Source organism: Arachis ipaensis, chromosome B1 (assembly GCF_059453495.1).
Source record: "Arachis ipaensis isolate K30076 ecotype BB chromosome B1, ASM5945349v1, whole genome shotgun sequence".
Classification (NCBI taxonomy): Eukaryota; Viridiplantae; Streptophyta; class Magnoliopsida; order Fabales; family Fabaceae; genus Arachis; species Arachis ipaensis.
In genome coordinates, this window is record NC_142436.1 from 59,902,309 (window position 1) to 59,921,819 (window position 19,511).

Sequence of the window (19,511 nt, forward strand, 5' to 3'; positions counted from 1 at the left end):
AGTCCTAAATCCTAATCCTAAGAGAGAGGAGAGAACCTCTCTCTCTAAAAGCTACATCTACTCCTAAAATTGTGAATGTGAAAGCCTCCTCATGAATGGATGCATTCTCCCACTTTATAGCCTCTAATCTGTGTGAAAACTATTTTTCCAAATGACGCGGCCGCGTCAGCGACGCGGTCGCGTGGATCAATTTGTGCCATTAGCGCGCCTCCAGCCACGCTTTCGCGTGACTCTCTATTCATCCTCATTTTCTTCCAAACGCACATACGACGCGGACGCGTCGGCGACGCTGTCGCGTCGCGTGTGAAAATCCTTTTTTTTTAATGCAATATGCAGATGCAAATGCAGTACTTAATGTGAATGCTATGCATGATTCCAGGTTCAATGAAAATAAAATAAAATAAAAATAAACAACACGAAATAAAATTGAAAAAGAACGATCATACCATGGTGGGTTGTCTCCCACCTAGCACTTTTAGTTATAGTCCTTAAGTTGGACATTTGATGAGATTCCTGCTATGGTGGCTTGTGCTTGTACTAATCCAGGAATCCCCACCAATGTTTGTATTTCCAGTAGCCTCCGGGGTCCCAAACTATGCATGTAAAGCCCTTAAGAAGCTTCAAACAGATTCTTAGGCTCCCGGGGTGACAAATGCCAAAACAGATTCCAGGATCCCAAACTTTACTTTTACACCCATTTTTGTCTCGATCTGCATTTTTCCAGCCGGGTGAAAGGTGATCTGAATTCTCACTGCAGCGACCAAACAGCTTCCTAGACCCATTCAGTTGAGCTTTATACCAACCTTTGCATTTGAACTTAAAGCTTCCAACCATGATGAACCTTGCAGGACAATTCTTACCACTGGCCATCTTCCTCTTACTCTTAATATCATAAAGAGCTCTAAGTTGACCATCCGTCTCCAGTAGCCCATATTCAAGTGGGGTTAGAAAGCTAAGGGATATGAATTTTACCCACTTGAATGTTGTGAAGGATGATGGCAACTTAGGGGGAGGCATCTTTAATGGAATTGCAAGCTCCACTCCCTTGTGCTCTTTTCTGATAACTACCACCTCTTTGCAAGCTTCTTCAATTTCAACCTCTTCCTCTTGGCAGCTCTCTTCCAATTCAATCTCCTCTTCATTGCTTTCCAAGGGCATGGGAGGTTGTGCTTCTTCTTCTTGAATCTCCATCACTTGATCAACCTCTTCTAAGTCTTCAACTGTGATATGCCTCGGAGGTTGTACACCCTCCTCAACATCAATTGCAGCCGTCTTGGAAGGAGGCTCTATGTTTTGACTTTCCCATGGGGGTTCAGCATCTCCTAAGTCTTCAACCAATTCTTCTTCTTCAATAATCCCGGCTTTCTCTACTTGTTCCAGTACAAAGTCATGCTTCGTACTGTTCACTGGAGTTTCTAGTATCTCCTTCATACTACGTTCTTCATTAGATTGTCCACATGAAGCCATGTGGGTTCCTTGAGTGTCCGAACGTCGGGAAGCTAATTGACTCATTATTGCTTGCCCCAATTGATGAATGGTTTCCTGACATCGATCCACTGTTTCCTTGAGACGATCCTTTGTCTCTTAATGCACTCGGCTTTTATAAATAGGATCATAGTGCTCTTGGATTGATGGATATGGAGATGGTGAATATTGAAGTGGTGGTTCTTGTGAGTAATTGGGTTGGAATTGGGGTGGTTCTATATATGGTTCATATGGCTCATAAGGTGGTTGGTATGGTGGTTGAGGGTTGGGGTTATATGGAGGTGAATGGCGAAAAGGGGCTTGTGAGTGTGGTGGTCCAAAGTTATATTAAGGAAAGGGTTCATAGGCATATGGTGGTGGTTGTTGATAGTCCATTGGAGGTTGTTGTTGCCATGAGGGTTGATCAAATCCTTGTGGCTCCTCCCATCTTTGACTGTTCCAACCTTGATGCCTATTTTCATTATAGTTTCCATTCCTTACAACAACATTGGAACCAAACTTGAAACCAAAGGGGTGAGAATTCATAGTAATTAAGAAAAATTAAAAACAAAAATAAATAAACAAGCAAAAGAAATTTTTTTTATTAAATATTTACAATAACCGATAATAAGGCACATGTTTGCAATTCTCCGGCAACGGTGCCATTTTGACGTTAGGATTTTTGCTAGTAAAGAAGTTAATAAAAACAGTCACGTTGTAGATATAGTCTCTAAACCGACAGAAATCCCTTCGTACAAACGTTTTAGTTGTCACAAGTAACAAACCCCTTTAAAATTGATAACCGAGTAATTAAACCTCGGGTCGTCTTCTCAAGGAATTGCAGGGAAGTATGTTCTTATTATTGGTTATGAGTTTGTAAATTGGGGTTTTCGAAGTAAGGTGGGAATATGTTATATGACAAGTAAAGTAAATGGCAATTAAAATAAATAAAATTGTAAAGCAAACTTTTGGCAAGGTAAGAAAAATTGGAAGTCCAGATTTAGTTATCCTTATCAACAATAATGAAAGTTGAATCTTAATTCCACTTAGTTAACCTTTGCTATAACAAGGGATGGTCAAGTAACTAATTAGTTAGATCTTTGAATCCTAGTTAATTCCTAAGAAAAGATTGGGATTATTGAAGATCAATTCAATTAGCAAGGATAACAATTATCAATTATGCTGTTAAATTGGATAACTCCTGAGTTACTGATTTCTTATCCAAGACCAAAAGGGAGGATATCTAAATTAAATTAAAAGCATTCATATAAATAAAGCAAACCTAAATTAAGTCTGAAAATACCTCAAATTGCATTCACAAAAGAACTTAAATCTGACATACAAATTAAATTGGAGAAATAAATAAAAAGAACACCGAACCTGGGATTGAGAGTCACTCCTAAAACTAAGAGAAGTCCTAAATCCTAATCCTAAAAGAGAGGAGAGAAATTGTGAATGTGAAAGCCTCCTCATGAATGGATGCATTCTCCCACTTTATAGCCTCTAATCTGTGTGTTCTGGACTGAAAACTAGGTCAAAAGCAGCCCAGAAATCACCCCCTACGATTTCTGTTACATTCAGGTCGCGGAAGGGTGACGCGACCGCGTCGTCCTTGCGGCCGCGCGGATTGGGTGTTGGCCAGGTCACGCATCCGCGTGACCCACGCGTTCGCGTCGCTTGGTGTCAAAGCAACTATAGCAAATTATATATCAAATCGAAGCCCCGAACGTTAGCTTTCCAACGCAACTGGAACCGCGTCATTTGGACCTCTATAGCTAAAGTTATAGCTGTTTGAGTGCGAAGAGGTCAGGCTGGACAGCTTAGCAATTTCTCCAACTTATTGTATTCCTTCCACTTTTGCATGCTTCCTTTCCATCCTCTGAGTCATTCCTGCCCTATAATCTCTGAAAACACTTAACACACATATCAAGGCATCTAATGGTAATAAGAGAGGATTAATATTAGCAAATATAAGTCTAAAGAAACATGTTTTCAATCAAAGCACATAATTAGGAAGGCAAATGTAAAACCATTCAAATAGTATGAATAAGTGGGTAAAGAGTAGATAAAAACCACTCAATTGAGCACAAGATAAACCATAAAATAGTGGTTTATCAACCTCCCGTTCCCATATCTGATCACTCAGCTAGGCCATCGAGTTGACGTGCCTTAGGAGCTGGCTAATGCGAAGCCAACTGCTGCAGACTGCAAGAAGATCATTCCTCACAGCAGGAAGTTTCGGGCTTTAGGCTATACACCTCCATTCCTCACCGCTCCTGATGAGACAGCCACACCTTCAGCTTCCCCTTCTTCATCCACTACTGCACCAGCCCCACCCACTGCACCTCCACCTGCTCCTGAGCATATTTACCATTTGGTGCATCGACTCTTCGCCCGCTTGGATCGTATGGAGTGTCTCAACAAGCGACGCTATGAGCACGTCAAGTTGATGATCCGATCCGGCGGCGACATCCCTTCCGAGCCTGACACCCCTTCTGATACATCTAAGGTGGAGGATGACGATCACGAGGAGGAGACACCTACCCAGACTGCACAGGCAGGACCAGAGCAGGCTGCGCCACAGCAGGAGGTGCCACACTAAATTCAGGCCGCAGATCCAGAGATTTCTATCCAGTCAGAGCCTCCACTGCAGCAGACAGATCCTCCTACCCTCATCCATTCTGCAAATCCTTAGGCCACTACAGAGACTCCAGCAGCCCATCCTTCTAGTGATGACACTCCTTCACACCCAGCTTGAGTGAGCATCGAGGACGATGCTTTATTTTAAGTGTGGGGAGGTCGCCATCCCTGGCGTATTTCTTTTTGGTGAACCACTACAAACTCTTTCTATCTTATTTTATTTATTTTTCTGTATTTTTATCTTTATTTTTACTTTTCAGTACTTATACATTATTCTTTTGCTATATTTTTACTTTATTTCCGCATTTTGCACTTTAGTTTATATTTTAGCCAGTTAGTTTAGTTGCAATTCTAACTTATTAATTATAGAAAATATGGATTAATTAGTATAGTTTACCCTTTTAGCATATGATAGTTTGGTTTAAATTGAAAATGAAAGGGAAGTAAACTAGAGACTTTAACATAATCAAAACAATCCACACACCTTGTATATATAGCATTACATGTTAGTTAGTTAACAACATTTCTTCAAGAAGGAACACTAAAACTTTAGAGCCACCCAAAAAAAATTTACATTTGAGAATAATGGGAACTCTTAATTCCTACTTGCATGACATGTATAACTGATATATGATTTTTGAGCTAGAGAACACACAGCCTGTGAGTTTTGAGCTTAATTGTATGATTACATTCAAACCATAATTTTTATTCCTGTGTGTTTTTCCCTTTTTTCATTCTGATGTTCTTTACTTTGTTTTAATCTATATGTACAATTATAGAGTATAGATACATACTAAGAGATGATTGAGGCCATCATTTGAATTTTTCCTCACTTATCCCAAATTAGCCTACCTTTTACATCACCCTTGTTAGCCCCCTTGAGCTTTTTAATCCCCTCTTGTTCTATAAACCATATTACTAGCCTTAAGCAGAAAAACAAAATAAAAATCCCAAGTTGAATCCTTGGTTAGCTTAAGATAGAAATTGTGTATTGTTTAAGTGTGAGGAACTTTATGGGAACATGGATGATAGAAACAAAAGTAGAAAGTTAAAAAGAATAAAGATGTTTCAAAATAAAAATTTGGGAAGCATGCTCATGTGAAATCAAAACAATTAAATTACCATGTGCATTAAAAAAAAATTTGGTATTTAATTAAGGCGATACAAAAATTTCCCAATTGCAAAATAAAAAGAATCAATGCACATGGGACAAAGTTAAATTTAATGCATGAGTTTGCACTACAAAGTGAGAAAAGTTGGGCAAATAGGTTAAAAACTTTGAATTACAAAATATGTATGTTAGGTGAGATCTTAGACTAATCAAGGATTCACTTATTAACTCACTTGGCCTTATACATATACCCTTACCTTTTTATCCTTACTTTCTATAAAAAGAAGAATAGAGTGATTAACCCAATAAACACTGAGTGACTAGAGAGTAAACACAAAATCCAGTGAGGGTTCAATAGCTCATCACCATATATCTCTGCTTAAATTGTCAATTGTCTTGCAAGTTTGTAAAATGTTTTTTTTTACCCATCTCAATCGTAAAAGTACTTTAACATTATCTAGGGTTTGGCTATGCATATATGATTCCTTGAGGATATGAATTAATTTAACTACATGTAAGTACAAGTGAATAACAATTAGAATTGCATAATTCATTTAGGTAATTTGCATTTAGAAAGATTGCATTGCATGAGATTCCACCACTTTAACCTTACCTTACTCTTTATCTTGGATTTAGTATGAGGACATGCTATTGTTTAAGTGTGGGGAGGTTGATAAACCCATATTTTATGATATATTTTGTGCTCAATTCAAGAGATTTATTCAATCCTTCACCCACTTATTCATGTAAATTGCATGGTTTCACTTTCCCTTCCTTATTATGTGATATATGTGAAATACATGTTTTCTATGCTTTGAAATTATTTATTTTAATTACCCTTTATTACCATTCGATGCCGTGATTTGTGTGTTGAGTAGTTTCAGATCTTCTAAGGCAGGAATGACTTAAAGTATGGAAAAGGAAACATACAAAAATGGAAGGAAAGCACAAAATGGAGTTTTTGAAGAAACTGGCAGTGACGCGAACGCGTGAGTGACGCGGACGCGCGCCATGAGCAGAACACAGATGACGCGTACGCGTGATCGAAGCTAACGCGTGATAAGGAAAACTCCAGATGACACGACCGCGTGACCCACGCGGACGCGTGACAGACGCCACGCACCAGAAACTGCAGAAAATGCTCCCAGTGAAGGGTCCTGACCATCGAGACTTAAGTTTCCCAGAGAAGAACTTGAGTCTTGAGTTGTACAGCAGCACTTTCTGTCCTTCAGTGAACTCCCTTTTTGCTATCTTTTGATCATGCCACCTTTTTGTGTTCTCTTTGTAGATTTTTGCATTCTCATATGCTTGATCTCTAAATTCCTCCAGCTCATTGAGTTGCATTAATCTTCTTTCTCCAGTAGCTTGCTCATCATAGTTTAGCATTTTTAGAGCCCAAAAAGCTCTATGCTCAAGTTCAACTGGTAAGTGACAAGCCTTACCATATACCAGTTGGTATGGGGACACCCCAATGGGTGTCTTGTAGGCTGTCCTGTAGGCCCACAGTGCATCATCCAACTTCTTAGACCAATCCTTTCTTGAGCTTCCAACAGTTTTTTCAAGAATTCTCTTTAGTTCTCTATTTGAGATTTCAGCTTGCTCGTTGGTCTGTGGATGGTATGGAGTTGCCACCTTGTGCTTGACTCCATATCTGAGAATGAGTGTTTCAAGTTGTTTGTTGCACAAGTGTGTCCCTCCATCACTGATGAGAGCTCTAGGAACTCTAAACCTGCTGAAAATGTTCCTTCTCAAGAAGCTTATCACAACTTTGTTGTCATTTGTCACAGTGGCTATGGCTTCCACCCATCTTGAGACATAATCAACAACCACCAATATGTAACTATTTGAGTAGGAGGTTGGGAAGGGTCCCATAAAATCAATCCCCCATACATCAAATAGTTCTAGCTCTAGTATGAATTGCTGTGGCATCTCATTTCTCTTGGTTATATTACCGGCTCTTTGGCACTCATCATATCTTGACACCAATTCCTTGGCATCCTTGAACATTGTTGGCCAGTAAAATCTGGATTAAAGCACTTTTGCTGCTGTTCTTTCTCCACTGAAGTGGCCTCCATATGCGGATCCATGGCACTGCCACAACACTTCCTGACCTTCTTCATGGGATATACACCTTCTCAAGATCCCATCAGCACATTTTTTGAACAAATAGGGGTCATCCCAGATGTAGTGTTTGGCATCAGATGGTCACGAGATTTGATATCGGTAAAGATTTTTCTCAATAAAATTGCATTGCAAGTATAGCTCTACCAACAATAAGCCTCGAGCATCAAATTTAGAGAGAAATTTGGTTGTCACAAGTTCAACCCCAATAGAAATAATCGAAGTATTCAAACCTTGGGTCGTATCATAAGGAATGGGCAAACATGTGCTTCAACATTGGTTGGAAATCCGGGGTTGTAAGTCATGAGCAAGAAAGTAAATGGGAATCTCAACAAACAAGCAATCTTACAATGCAAGAAACTAATTCAAATAGCTAAGCAAGACATGATCAATTCCAAACTAACAAGTAACATTCAATATGATTCTATTCTAACTAAACAAGTAACTACAACTAAATCAAGTAATTAAGAATTTCAAATAAGAATGATAAAAGTAACTCTTGGCTAGGCATGGGAATTGGGGTCACCATCCTTGTCTAATAACCATATCTTGACAATTATGAGGAACCAAACTCATTAAGTCTACTTCTATACTTGAAGTACGTCAAATGGTTTGGTCAACATCAACCCATAAGTTCTAACCTCACTACTAATTGACTTAATAGAAGGTTAGCGTCAATGTCTATCAAATTGACCACTAAGGGCTCCCAAATTATCAAATCCATTAGACCCAATGACTCAAGCTTATCCAATTCCCTTAGCCTAGGCCAAGAGTGAAAAGAACTACTCCATAATCAAAGTAAACAATTCATCAAACACTTGGTAAGCATTAATAAAAGACATCTTCAAATTGCAATTAAATTGAAATCAACAAGTACCCACTAACAATTGTCAACAAACAATCATCCAAATAACACAATTAATCATAGAAATCATCAATGTAACATCAACAAGTCAAGATTCACAACATTCATGAAATAGGTATAAAATGACAATTGACAAGAATTCATAAAACTATCACAAGATGTAAGCAAATTTATACTAAGGAATTCAAATTGAACAATGAAAACTAATAATTAACAAGATCCAATTCACAATTCAACAAGGGAAGATCAAATTAAAACTAGATCTAGAGAGGAACAAGGGTTTTTCTCTCTAGAAGAACAAAGAACCAAAAACTAGCTAGAAATGTGTCTTAGTGTAAAATGATTGATCCCCTCATTTCCCCTTAGAATCCTTGGGTCTTTTCCATGCAGAAACAGCTTGGATTTGGGCCTGATGAGCCTCATAAATCACCAGGCATAATTTCCTTTAAAGAGGTCACGTGCAGCTTCCCGCGCGTGTGCGCCATGCGTGCGTGCGCGCCGATTGCCTTTGTGATCCACTCGTGCGCACCAAGTGCGCGTGCACGTCGATAGGAATCTTCTGATCTGTGCGGATGCGTCCATCCTTGCGCGCCGCTTCCAACCATCCCCATCCACGCGTGATGATGCCAGGGCATTTTGGCCAGTTTTACTGACCTTTTCTTTACTGTTTTAGGGTAGTTTCATGCATTTTCTTAGTAAATAAGCAAGTTTTGGGTAGATATTTACTTACATCTTGATTCAAGCAAACATTGTGAACTTTACATGATTTCATGAGAATTATGCATGAATTGAATGATAAAATGGATGATGCATGATTTCATGATTTAGAACCAAGCTTTGATGCACTTTATTTGCTTGATTTCAGGACAAAGGAAGCAAGGAAGAGCCACATTAGTAGCCACGTTAGTCTAACTAACGTGACAACTAACGTGGAATGGGAACTAGCTTGCAACGTTAATGGAAAAAGTGATCACCAATAACGCCTTCGAAAGCCATCATAGCCCACGTTAGTGGCCACGTTAATTACATTAACGTGGAAGCTAACGTGGAGGAAAAGGGAAGCTCCAACGTTAGTGGTAAAAGTGAATACCACTAACGTTCCAAAAGGGCACAATTGGCCACGTTAAGAGTCACATTAATTACATTAACGTGAACTCTAACGTGGGAGGAGCGAGGAATCGCCAACGTTAGTGACACTCACCTTTGTCACTAACGTTGGACTAAGCCAATATTTCCCACGTTAGTTACCACATTAATTACATTAACGTGGAAGCTAACGTGGAGGAAAGAAATGATGGGCCAACGTTAGTGACACTCACCTTGGTCACTAACGTTGGAGATGGAAATCACCACCACGTTAGTGGTCACGTTAATGCAATTAACGTGAGGCACTAACGTGGGAAGAAGGGGCGTTTGAAGCGTTAGTGACAAAGGTAAGCGTCACTAACGCTCTCGAAGCTTGGGCATACCCACGTTAAGGGCCACGTTAGTTACACTAACGTGGGGAAAAAAAGCAAGAAGCAACGTTATTGGAAAAGGTGAATGCCAATAACGTTTGCGAAGGACCAAAAGCCAACGTTAGTGGTCACGTTAGTGGCACTAACGTTGAAGTTAACGTAAGTCCATTAAGGTTTGGAGCTTTAGTGAAAAAGGTTATCGTCACTAACGTCTTCGAACCCAAATTCACACTTAACGTTAACACCACTAACGTTCTAACTAACTTGCTACCATGCCTGATTCACTTTCTCTCTGCAAGCAAAGCTAAGCCCACTGAAGACTGTAACTGCTTCAACTAAAGATCCAAAGGCCCATATCTAAGACTTGAAGAGCCAACTAGAAGATCAAAAGAGTAGTATATATAGGAGTAGTTTTGAACTAGTAGGGAGCTTTTGGGCATTTTGGAGAACTACACTCTGTATATTTTACTTTCTCTGTAACTTCTAGTTTTATTTTTGAGAATGTATTTTTCATTTATGCTTTCCATTTCCAGAGCTATGAACAACTAAACCCCTTTCATTGGGTTAGGGAGCTCTGTTGTAATTTGATGGATCAATAATAGTTTTCATTATTCTTCTTCTTTCTTTTCTCTTGATTTTACTAGAAAGCTTTCAATCTTCATCCAATTGGGTAGTTGTCTTGGAAAAGAAGCTATTCATACTTGGATCTCTTCGGAACCTTGAAAGAGGAATGAAGAGATCATGCTAGAAATTCTTTCTCATGTTGGACCAAATTGGGGTTTGGATGGATATAGTGACATATAATCCTACCAACACTTTGATTTGGAAATACATGTGGTATAATCAGTGACCATACTTCATCTATTCTCATGAGCAATTAGACCAAGGAATTGGCTATTGATCAAGATTTGAGAGATTGAATTACCAAGGAATTGGAATCCAATCACTTAAGATTGCCAAGGAGATCAATGAATGCATTGATTGAGGAAGAGATGAGAATGAACTTGATCCGGAGAATACAACATCTCCTGAGCCCAATGAATCCCCCAATTCTGATCTTACCCATTCTCTTTACTTTCTACCATTTACTTTTATGTTCATTTCCCCAAATCCCCATTTAAGATTCTGTAATTTACTTTCCGCCATTTATATTCTGCTCTTTATTTTCAGCATTTACACTTTCTGTTATTTACTTTTCCACCATTTATGTTTCTTCAATTATCAACTCAATTTCTGCTTAGCTCAACTAGAATATTCCTCTGATTAAAGTTGCTTGACCAATCAATCCCTGTGGGATTCGACATCACTCTATTATGAGTTTTTACTTGACGACAATTTGGTATACTTGCCGATGGAGATTTGTTGAGAGACAAATTTTCATGCATCAAGTTTATTGCGCCGTTGCCTGGGATTGATTTTGTATCAACAATGATTAAATTGGTGGATAACTAGATTGAGAATTTTTCTTTTGTTTGATTTAATTTCATTTGAGTGATTTATTTTTAGTTCTAGTTATTTTCTTCCCTTTACCCCTTACCCGTTTGTGGTGTTATCTTCATTCTTTTTACAATTCAGTTCACTAACCCACTAACTATTTAATATATTGCATCACTCACACTAACAGCACCTCTAATAGGAGTAACTTCTCCATCAATTCTCTTTCCTGCTTTTTGCTCTGTTGGTTGTATGACAGGTAGAAGAAGCGGGGCTTCAACTTTCTTTGATTCTGAACCTGAGAGGACCTTCCTTAGATTAAGGAGGGAAGCAAGAGGAAAGAGAGTCGTTGGTGCTGAAGAGGAGGAAGAGTACTTTGAACCAAACATGGATGAGAATATGGAGAACCATCATGAAGAAGAGGCTCACAACCATGGCAGAGAAGGTCCAGTGCATCATGCTGGGTAAGAGAGAAGAGTTTTAGGCTCTTACATCAATCCAAACCCAGGAAACTGTTGAAGTAGCATCCAAAAGCCAACCATTTACATAGTTTTTAGTATGATTTGGGGACAAGCAACAATTTAAGTTTGGTGTTGTGATGAGCGGATAATTTATACACTTTTTGGCATTGTTTTTACATAGTTTTTAGTATGATTTGATTAGTTTTTAGTATATTTTTATTAGTTTTTAATTAAAAATCACATTTCTAGACTTCACTAGGAGTTTTTATGTTTTTCTATGTTTTCAGGTAATTTTTGGCTGAAATTGAGGGACTTGAGCAAAAATCTGATTCAGAGGCTGAAGAAGGACTGCAGATGCTGTTGGATTCTAACCTCCCTGCAGTCAAACTAGATTTTCTTGAGCTAAAGAAGCCCAAATGGCACGCTCTCAATTGCGTTGGAAAGTAGACATCCAGGGCTTTCCATCAATATATAATAGTCCATACTTTGCCCAAGTTTAGATGACGTAAACTGGCGTTCAACGCCAGCTTTTAGCCCTATTCTGGCATTAAACGCCAGAAACAAGTTGTAAAGCAGAATTAAATGCCAGAAACAAGTTACAAACTGGCGTTCAACTCCAAGGAAGACCTCTACACGTGAAAGCTTTAACGCTCAGCCCAAGCACACACCAAGTGCGCCCAGAAGTGGATTTCTGCATCATTTACTCATTTCTGTAAACCCTAGTAACTAGTTTAGTATAAATAGGACTTTTTACTATTGTATTTACATCACTTGATCATACTTTTCATCTTGGAACTTGTATGTTCACGCTTTGGGAGGCTGGCCATTCGGCCATGCCTAGACCTTTTGTTCTTATGTATTTTCAACGGTAGAGTTTCTACACACCATAGATTAAGGTGTGGAGCTCTGCTATTCCTCAAGAATTAATGCAAAGTACTATTGTTTTTCTATTCAACTCAAGCCTATTTCTGTTCTAAGATATCCATTTGTTCTTCAACATGATGAATGTGATGATCCGTGACACTTATCACCATTCTCACCTATGAACGCGTGCCTGAGAACCACTTCCGTTCTACTTGCAATAGCTTGAATGTGTATCTCTTGGGTTTCTAATCTAAGATTAGAACCTTCGTGGTATAGGCTAGAATTATTGGCGATCATTCCTGAGATCCGAAAAGTCTAAACCTTTTCTGTGGTTTTCCGAGTAGGATCTGGGATGGGATGACTATGACGAGCTTCAAACTCGTGAGTGTTGGGCGTAGTGACAGACGCAAAAGGATCAATGGATCCTATTCCAACATGATCGAGAACCGACAGATGATTAGCCGTGCAGTGATAGCGCATTTGGAACATTTTCACTGAGAGGACGGGAAGTAGCCATTGACAACGGTGATGCCCAACATAAAGCTTGCCATGGAAAGGACTATGAATGATTGGAAGAAGGCAATAGGAAAGCAGAGGTTCAGAAGGAACAAAGCATCTTCATACGCTTATCTGAAATTCTCACCAATGAATTACATAAGTATCTCTATCTTTATTTTACGTTTTATTTATCTTTTAATTATCAAATCTCTAAACCCATTTGAATCCGCCTGACTGAGATTTACAAGGTGACCATAGCTTGCTTCAGGCCGACAATCTCCGTGGGATCGACCCTTACTCACGTAAGGTTTATTATTTGGATGACCCAGTGCACTTGCTGGTTAGTTGTGCGAAGTTCTGACAAAGTGTGATTCACGTTTGAGAGCACCAAGTCTTTGGCGCCATTGTTGATGATCACAATTTTGTGCACCATGCACCAAGTTTTTGGCGCCGTTGCCGGGGATTGTTCGAGTTTGGACAACTGACGGTTCATCTTGTTACTCAGATTAGGTAAATTTATTTTAATTTTAAGCTTTTTGTTTTTATTATTCTTAATTTCGAAAAAAATAAAAAAATAAATATTTTTAAAAATATATTTTTCTTCATAATTTTTAAGAATGAATTCTAGTGTTTCATGATGATTTGTTGAATCCTGGCTGGCTGTAAGCCATGTCTAATCTTTTGGACCGGGGTTTCAACTTATCATCACAAGAGCTTGTTGATCTTCACCCATTTGGCAGTTACAAACATAGTTGTTGTATACATGGGAGGTAGGCAATATCTACTGAAGCTTGGCTGGCCATTGGCCATGTCTAGTGTTTTAGACCGGAGCTTTCACCGAAAGCTTGGCTGGCTAGTAAGCCATATCTAATTCCTGGACCGGAGCTTTAGACTAACATTGAAGATTCCTGGAATTCTTATTAAAAATTTTGAAATCCTTAGTTTTCTTTTTCCAAATTATTTTTGAATAATACCAAAAAATTTTAATAAAATCATAAAACCAAAAATAATTGTGTTTCTTGTTTGAGTCTTGTGTCAAGTCATAAGTTTGGTGTCAATTGCATGTTTACCTCTTTCTTGCATTTTTCAAATATTCATGCATTGCATTCTTCATGATCTTCAAGTTCTTCTTGGTAAGTCTCCTTGTTTGATCTTCATATTTTCATGTTTTGCATCTTTTCTTGTTTTTCATATGCATTTTCAATTTGTTAGTGTCTAAAAATTAAAAAAAAATTTCTAAGATTGGTGTCTTGCACGTTTTCTTTTCTTGAAAAATTTTCAAAAATAAGTTCTTGGTGTTCATCTTGACATTCAAAGTGTTCTTGGTGTTCATCTTGACGTTCAAAGTATTCTTGTATGCATTGTGTGTTTTGATTCTTAATTTACATGCATTGAGTCTTTTTGATATTTTTCTCTTTCTTCATTAAAAATTCAAAAATAAAAAAATATCTTTCCCTTACTCCCTCATAAATTTTCAAAAATTTGAGTTGACTTTTTCAAAACTTTTTAAAATTTAGTTGTTTCTTCTGAGTCAAGTCGAATTTTCAATTTAAAAACCTTATCTTTTTCAAAAATCAAATCTTTTTCATTTTTCTTTCATAATTTTCGAAAATTTCAAATTGATTTTCAAAAATCTTTTTCTTATTTTGTTCATAATTTCAAAATCTTTACTAACTATTAATGTGATTGATTCAAAAAGTTTTTAAGTTTGTTACTTGCCTAGTAAGAAAGGTTCAATCTTTCAACTCTAGAATCATATCTTTTTAGTTTCTTGTTAGTCAAGTAATCAACTTTGATTTCAAAAATCAAATCTTTTTAAATTTCTTTTTCAAATCTTTTTCAAAATAAGTTTCAATCACATCTTTTTCAAAACCAATTTCAAAATCTTTTCTAACTTCTTATCTTTTCACAAATTAATTTTCAAATATTTTTCAATTAACTACTTGACTTTTTGTTTAATTTTAAAAGTTTACTATTTCAATCATATCTTTTTCAAAACTACCTAACTAATTCTCTCTCTAATTTTCAAAAATCACCTTCCTCTTTTTCAAAATTTTTGTCAATTAACTATTTGTTTTAAATTTTAGTTTGATTTAATTTTATTTTTCTTTTTAAGTTTTCGAATTTTAACTTTAATTTCAAATTAAAAACAAAAATACTTTTATTTTAATTTATTTAATTTTCGAAATTCTCTCCCCCTCATCTCTTTCTAATTATTTTATTTATTTACTAACACTTCTCTTCATCTAAAAATTCGAACCCTCTCTTCCTCCTGGTGTTCGAATTTCTCTTCTTTTATTCTTTTCTTCTTCTACTCACATAAAGGAATCTCTATACTGTGACATACAGGATTCCATATTTTCTTTTCTGTTTTCTTCTTTTTCATATGAGCAGGAACAAGGATAAGAACATTCTTGTTGAAGCTGATCCTGAACCTGAAAGGACTCTGAAGAGGAAGCTAAAGGAAGCCAAAGCACAACTCTCTGGAGAAAATCTGACAGAAATTTTTGAAAAAGAATGAGACATGGCCGAAAATAATAACAATGCAAGGAAGATGCTTGGTGACTTTACTGCACCAAATTCCAATTCACATGGAAGAAGCATCTCAATCCCTGCCATTGGAGCAAACAATTTTGAGCTAAAGCCTCAATTAGTTTCTCTGATGCAACAGAATTGCAAGTTTCATGGACTTCCATCAGAAGATCCTTTTCAGTTCTTAACTGAATTCTTGCAAATCTGTGATACTGTTAAGACCAATGGGGTTGACTCCGAGGTCTATAGGCTTATGTTTTTCCCGTTTGCTGTAAGAGACAGAGCTAGAATATGGTTGGACTCTCAACCTAAAGATAGCATGAACTCTTGGGATAAGCTGGTCACGGATTTCTTAGCCAAGTTCTTTCCTCCTCAAAAGCTTAGCAAGCTTAGAGTGGATGTTCAAACCTTCAAACAGAAAGAAGGTGAATCCCTCTATGAAGCTTGGGAGAGATACAAGGAACTGACCAAAAAGTGTCCTTCTGACATGCTTTCGGAATGGACTATCCTGGATATATTCTATAATGGTCTGCCTGAGCTATCAAAGATGTCACTGGACCATTCTGCAGGTGGATCCATTCACCTAAAGAAAACGCCTACAGAAGCTCAGGAACTCATTGACATGGTTACAAATAACCAGTTCATGTACACTTCTGAAAGGAATCCTGTGAGTAATGGGACGCCTCAGAGGAAGGGAGTTCTTGAAATTGATACTCTGAATGCCATATTGGCTCAGAACAAAATATTGACTCAGCAAGTCAATATGATTTCTCAGAGTCTGAATGGAATGCAAGCTGCATCCAACAGTACTCAAGAGGCATCTTCTGTAGAAGAAGCTTATGATCCTGAGAACCCTGCAATAGTAGAGGTGAATTACATGGGTGAACCTTATGGAAACACCTATAATCCCTCATGGATAAATCACCCAAATTTCTCATGGAAGGATCAACAAAAGCCTCAACAAGGCTTTAATAATGGTGGAAGAAACAGGTTTAGCAATAGCAAGCCTTTTCCATCATCCACTCAGCAGCAGACAGAGAATTCTAAGCAGAATCCATCTAGCTTAGCAAATATAGTCTCTGATCTATCTAAGGCCATTTTCAGTTTCATGAATGAAACAAGGTCCTCCATTAGAAATTTGGAGGCACAAGTGGGCCAGCTGAGTAAAAGGGTCACTGAAACTCCCCCTAGTACTCTCCCAAGCAATACAGAAGAAAATCCAAAGAGAGAGTGCAAGGCCATTGATTTGACCATCATGGCCGAAGCCACAAGGGAGGAGAAGGACGTGAATCCTAGTGAGGAAGACCTCCTGGGACGTTCAGTGACCAATAAGGAGTATCCCTTTGAGGAACCAAAAGAATCTGAGGCTCGTCTAGAGACCATAGAGATTCCATTAAACCTTCTTCTGCCCTTCATGAACTCTGATGAGTATTCTTCTTCTTAAGAGAATGAAGAAGTTACTGAAAAGCAAGTTTCTAAGTACCTTGGTGCAATCTTGAAGTTGAATGCCAAATTATTTGGTAATGAGACTTGGGAAGATGAACCTCCCTTGCTCACCAATGAACTAAATACATTGGATAGGTAGAAATTACCTCAAAAGAAATAAGATCTTGGTAAATTCCTAATTCCCTGTAACATAGGCACCATGACCTTTGAGAAGGCTCTATGTGACCTGGGGTAAGGAATAAATTTAATGCCACTCTCTGTAATGGAGAAACTTGGGATCTTTGAGGTGCAAGCTGCCAGAATCTCATTAGAGATGGCAGACAACTCAAGAAAATAGGCTTATGGACAAGTATAGAACGTATTAGTAAAGGTTGAAGACCTTTACATCCCTGCTGATTTCATAATCCTAGACACTGGGAAGGATGAGGATGACTCCATCATCCTTGGAAGACCCTTCCTAGCCACAGCAAGAGATGTGATTGATGTGGACAGAGGAGAATTGGTTCTTCAACTGAATAAGGACTACCTTGTGTTTAAGACTCAAGGTTCTCCTTCTGTAACCATGGAGAGGAAGCATGAAAAGCTTCTCTCACTGCAGAGTCAACCAAAGCCCCCACAGTCAAACTTTAAGTTTGGTGTTGGGAGGCCACAACCAAACTCTAAGTTTGGTGTTGAACCCCCACATTCAAACTCTAAGTTTGGTGTTGGAAGGTTCCAACAATGCTCTGAATATCTGTGAGGCTCCATGAGAGCTCACTATCAAGCTATAGACATTAAAGATGTTGGGAGGCAACCCAATGTTATTTAATTATATCTATTTTATTTTTTATTTCTATTTCATGTTTTATTAGGTTGATGATCATGTGGAGTCACAAAAACTACAAAAAAATCAAAAACAAAACGAAAAATAGCATAAAAAAATAGCACACCCTAGAGGAGGAGCATTCTGGCGTTTAAACGCCAGAAACAAGCATCTTTCTTGCGTTTAACGCCAGAAACAAGCACCAAGCTGGCGTTTAACGCCAGAAACAAGCATCTACCTGGCGTTAAACGCCAGAATCAGACTACTTTTGGGCGTTTAACGCCAAAAACAGGCAGCAGTCTGGCGTTAAACGCCAGGATTGCACAGCAAGGGCGTTTTACACGCCTAATTGGAGCAGGGATGTTAAGTCCTTGACCCACTGGATTTGTGGACCCCACAGGATCCCCACCACTTCTTCTCTCCTCTTCACACCTTTTTATAACCCTCTTCCCCAAATACCCTTCACCAATCACCTCCAATTCCCCTCCAAAACCATCATACACCCACCTACACCCACCCACTCAAATTCAAACCATCACTCCTTCCTTTTCACACATCATAACCACCTTAAACCCCCAGTGGCCGAACCATTTACACACCTCCATCTCCTCCATTTTCTTCTTCTTCTACTACTTCCTTTCTTCTTTTGCTCGGGTATGAGCAAACCTTTTAAGTTTAGTGTGGTAAAAGCATTGCTTTTTCTTTTTCCATAACCATTTATGGCACCTAAGGCCGAAGAAACCTCTAGAAAGAGGAAAGGGAAGACAAAAGCTTCCACCTCCGAGTCATGGGAGATGGAGAGATTTATCTCAAGGGTCCATAGCTCAGTGGTAGAGCATTTGACTGCACAAGAAGAGCATGAGGAATTCCCTCACCAAGAAATCCCTGAGATACCTCAAGGGATACATTTTCCTCCACACAACTATTGGGAGCAACTAAGGATAGGAGCACCAAAATCACTAGGGATGGAGCAATAAAGACAAGGAAGAGACATAGAGGAGCTCAAGAGTACCATTGGTTCTTCAAGAAGAGGAAGACGTCACCCTCACTAAGGTGGACCCGTTCCTTAACCTCCTTGTTCTTATTTTCCTATTTTTCAGTTTTTGAGCCTTATGCTTTATTTATGTTTGTGTCTTTACTATATGATCATTAGTGTCTACGTGTCTATGTCTTAAAGCTATGAGTGTCCTATGAATCCATCACCTTTCTTAAATGAAAAATGTTCTAAAAACAAAAGAACAAGAAGTACATGGTTTCGAATTCATCCTTGAAACTAGTTTAATTATTTTGATGTGGTGACAATACTTTTTGTTTTCTGAATGAATGCTTGAACAGTGCATATGTCTTTTGATATTGTGGTTTATGAATGTTAAATATGTTGGCTCTTGAAGAATAAGGAAAAAGGAGAAATGTTATTGATGATATGAAAAATCATAAAATTGATTCTTGAAGCAAGAAAAAGCAGTGAAGAACAAAGCTTGCGAAAAAAAAAAGAGAAAAGAAAAAAAATAGCGAAAAAAAAAGAAAAAGAAAAAGCAAGCAGAAAAAGCCAAAAGCTCTTTAAACCAAAAGGCAAGAGCAAAAAGCCAATAGCCCTTAAAACCAAAAGGCAAGGGTAATAAAAAGGATCCAAGGCTTTGAGCATTAAATGATAGGAGAGCCTAAAGGAATGAAATCCTTGCCTAAGCGGCTAAACCAAGCTGTCCCTAACCATGTGCTTGTGGCGTGAAGGTGTCAAGTGAAAACTTGAGACTGAGCGGTTAAAGTCAAGGTCCAAAGCAAAAAAAGAGTGTGCTTAAGAACCCTGGACACCTCT

General features: G+C 38.2%; 1 non-coding gene across 1 annotated transcript; it reads right to left on the minus strand.

Moving 5' to 3' along the window:
* Positions 1-15,832: 15,832 nt before the first annotated feature.
* LOC148576736 (small nucleolar RNA R71) lies at positions 15,833-15,940 on the minus strand. The gene has a single exon (XR_015903511.1). It is a non-coding gene; the product is annotated as a small nucleolar RNA R71 (small nucleolar RNA).
* Between the last annotated feature and the right edge of the window lie 3,571 nt (positions 15,941-19,511).